Source organism: Sinocyclocheilus anshuiensis, unplaced genomic scaffold, assembly GCF_001515605.1.
Source record: "Sinocyclocheilus anshuiensis isolate Anshui unplaced genomic scaffold, SAMN03320099.WGS_v1.1 scaffold73, whole genome shotgun sequence".
Classification (NCBI taxonomy): domain Eukaryota; kingdom Metazoa; phylum Chordata; class Actinopteri; order Cypriniformes; family Cyprinidae; genus Sinocyclocheilus; species Sinocyclocheilus anshuiensis.
In genome coordinates this window covers 223,746-227,989 of record NW_015536460.1, presented here as the reverse complement: position 1 = coordinate 227,989, position 4,244 = coordinate 223,746, and positions in this window count along the sequence as shown.

Below are 4,244 nucleotides of genomic sequence, written 5' to 3'. Positions count from 1 at the left end.
CTTTTACCTGCTATACTCACCATTGTGGATAGCCTGTAAGCAGTCATTGTCTCCAGCGATGTCCCTTGTTGACTCCACTTTGTTAAACACCTGCAAACCTGTGTGTATCATACCGTCATTACCTGGATACTTACCTGTGTTTGCAGTGATGTGTGCTTTCTGCCATCTTCCCAATGTGTGCACTCCACTTCCCCTGTGAAAGAAAAGGGCATTTATTATTACTCCTTAACCATTTCAATTAATAATCATTGCAATACTTACCTTTTTCTCCAACTGCTCAGTAAACACCTGTCTTGATTCGGTATCCTCTGTTTCAGTCTAGTTTATGTCCTGACAATAATGTGTGAATAAAGGGTGACAGATTTAACATTTTAATGGCTAAACTATTCATTTACCAGTTAATTACAGAGATGAAGTTTTTGTAATCTGCCAATAAAACAATAGCATTTAAACAAATAATAATTTTCCTCTTTTTTACCTCTGTTATCTCAGACAGTGTAACAGGATGAAAAGGCAGGGAGATATTCAGTATTTTTTTGCAAAGAAAAAGCCATGCCAGCCAGTGAGGGAGAGTCAGTCTGATGGTTTACACGCAGTGATTTCAGAGCCTGGCTGCTCAACAGGAGACATCTTGGTTCAGGAAGATGCGAGTGTAGGTCAGAACAGCCCCGTACACCCTCAACCAGGTTAGTAGACCAGCTAGAAAGTGGACAGTGACATGAGTTTGGGTATATTCAGGGCGACACATTTTCTTTAATCAGAGAAGTCCCTATATTGATATACTGGTACTAATTTCAGTATCGTACAGAAAAAGTGCACTCCTGAGTGCTATTCTAAAACTATGAATGCATAAATCCAAATCACACTAAACAAATATCATGATCTGTGGTTAAAAACCATGTATTTTACTAATATGCCTCTGTATAGCTGTCTCTAGGGATGAAACATGACAGTGATGTGGAAGAGATGGATACTCATCACCCACCTTCAGAAGTGGAGTCTGAGGTTCCACTCACATCTGACACTGCTCCAACTGGACCTGATGGTATATCTTTTTTATTTTACATGTAAAATAGGCAATACTTACTGGTTGCCTTAAAGACCTGTTGCCAATTGTGTGTCATTATAATGTGGGACCTTTGAAACAGAAAGTGCCTCTGAGAACTGATTCCCATTTTCATATGCTTCTTCCCAGACATTTCTCAATCCAGATCTGAGGGACCCGTGCAGCCTCATATCAGAGCTTTCCCCAAGACACAAATGGGCAACAGTAAGAGAGCTTTTAAAGATTCCTGGTACAAGGACAACATTTGGTTGGAGTACTCCGTAAGCAAGGACTCTTGCTTTTTGTTATCCTTGCAGGCATTTCTCACTTCCAAGTGCACCACAATCTGTTTTCACATCAACAGCTGGATTTTCCAATTGGCAAAAAGCCTTGTGTAAGGAGAGGGGTTTTAACGCGCACTCTAAATCAGAGCACCATCAAAATGCAATGTTTGCATGGAAGCAGCACCAGCAAGTTGTTAAAACTAAATCTTGCATATTAGATTCAATCAACAAGGAGAGAGAAAAGAAAATCAAAGAAAATCAGTTGTATATCAAAACGATTGCTGATGTTCTTCTACTGACAGCCACACAGAATATTACTCAGAGAGGTCATAGAGAGTCTGAGGATTCAAACAATAAAAGGGAATTTCATTGCCATTTTGGAAGAGATAGCCAAACACGATCCTCTGGTAAAGAAGCGAATGAATGCGTATGGAAATTCTAAATACACTAGCAGTGGGATTCAAAATGAAATATTGGAATGCTTGGCAGAGATGGTATGGACTGAAATCATAAAAGAAGTTAAAGAAAGTGAAGTGTTCAGTGTCATAGCTGATGAAACCAAAGATCTGAGGAAAAAGGAGCAGGTGTCTCTGGTCTTGAGATATTATTACAATGGCACTGTACATGAAAGTTTTTTAAACTTTCAGCAGGCTGACAGCCTAGATGCAGCAGAGTTAAGCAGCATGATAATCAAGTGTCTTGAAAAGCATGGCCTTTAATATCGGACCAACCTGGTGGGGCAGGGTTATGATGGTGCTGCTGTGATGAGTGGGAAACACTCAGGTGTTTCCAAAAGGATCCAAGATGTGGCAAAATATGCCTTTTACGTACACTGCACTGCCCACTGTTTAAATTTAGTGCTTGTAGACAGTGTCAAGTCTGTACCTGAAGCAGATACATTCTTTGCAGTTCTTCAGAGGCTTTACACTTTCATATCTGGCTCATATGTACATCAAAGGTGGCTTGAAATTCAGCAGGACATGTACAGTGGCCAGCCTCGTGAACTTCAAAAACTGAGTGACACAAGGTGGGCATGTAGGTATTCAGCTTGTCGCAATTTGACAGATAGGCTCCCTGCAGTATTTCGTCTTCTTCAGGAGATTGTTCATGACAGTAGTGGGGATCGCTCAGTAGAAGCATGAGGCTTACTAGCACAACTTGATCTAAGTTTTATTGGTCTTTTGGAAACCTTCAACAAAATACTTTGCCAGTCAAAATTTTTGTCCGATATGCTCCAGTCACCTTCAGTGGATTTGGCAACAGCTGTTAATCTTGTTGAAGCATTGCTTGACACGTTGCAGCAGTACAGAGATGAGAACTTTTTTGAGGACATGTGGAAAGAGGTGGAGGAAATGGCTGTAAAGTGCCAAGTCAGTTTTGAAAAAGTAGAAAAGAGACAGCAGGTCCTGAGCAGCAGATTGTGTGGATCTGTATTTACTTCCTCAACTGGTGCACGTAAAGAGAACTTGGGTGACAAGGAAGCCTTTAAAAGGCATATATTCTATCCAGTGATTGACTCATTTATGGGTGAGCTGCATAGGAGATTCTCTAAGAGAAACTGTGCAATTATGCATGGAATCCAAGCACTCCACCTTAAAAGCAGCACTTTCTTGCAGGAAGAACCACTTTTTTCATTTGCTGAAATATTTGATTCAAACATTGAAGATTTGAAGCATGAGCTGTATCAGACCAAAAGGGTTTTGGAAAGGAAAGGAAAAAACCAAATGACTTCTCTCATTGAATTTGTGGTATTTCTGGAGCCCTTTAAGGAGGTGTTTCATGAGCTTTTCAGACTGTGTAAGATAGCCATTGTAACACCTGTAAGTAGTGCTGCATGTGAACGTAGTTTTTCGGCACTTAAGCTGATCAAAAACCATCTCAGAACAACAATGGGGGATGAGAGACTGAGCCATCTAGGAGTTTTGAGCATTGAATCAAGACGGGCTAAAACATTACATATGGACGAGTTTGTAAGATGTTTTAGCAGCAACCATAAAAATCGCAGAATTGTACTTTTTTTAAATGAACCAGGTACATATACCTGTTATAGGCCACATTTTACTTAATCCACTGTAAACTAAATCCACTGTATTTGGTCTTCAGAAGGCCAAAGTGTTTTTGTTGTGATTTGTTTTTTTCTTTTGTCAGTATTTACAGTTGTTGTTTTTGTTTTGTCAGTATTTACAGTTGTGAGGCTAAAAGGAGTTGTATATAGTTTATATAACTTGATTTTGAGTTTTCTTGCTGTCTGAAACATAAAATAGATGGTGTTTTTCTTCAAATATCTTGTAGTTTTGCAATGCTGTGTGGCACAATCTAGATAATTTCTTGAATTTTGTGTCAAGCAAAGTGAACGAAATGTCCCAAATAAAATAATAAAAATAAAATTTAATGTGTACTGTATGTGATTTCTCTGAAGATAGTAACAAAACGTCCTTTGACACATCCAGAAACATTCCCAAAAAAAGTGATCACCATCACTTGGAGTCTAATTCCCCGCACCTGTCACTGCTAATCAAGCTCCCTATATCCTTGCACTCTCCTCGGTCTCACAGTTGGCTATGCTTACTTACCTGGTTCCTACCTGTTTCCAAGCTCCCCCGATGATCTGCTCCTCAGCTCCTACACTCCTTTGTTCCCCTTGCTCCGCTGTTCTCCTAGGATTCCCTGGAAAAGGACTCATTACTCCTCACCGATAAGAACCCAGAACCCTTGCCATTCCCCTAATACTCACCTGGATCAGTTGTCTTGCTTACATCTGCCTGCTCGGTTAATAAACCTGCTGTTGTGTGCACTTACCTCCGTGTACCTTTGTGTATTTGCTGACACATTTATAAGTGAACTATAATTGTCCATGAAGGCTGGAAGTGAAAAACTTATATTCAGATGTGCATAATTATTAGGTATGTTTTCTT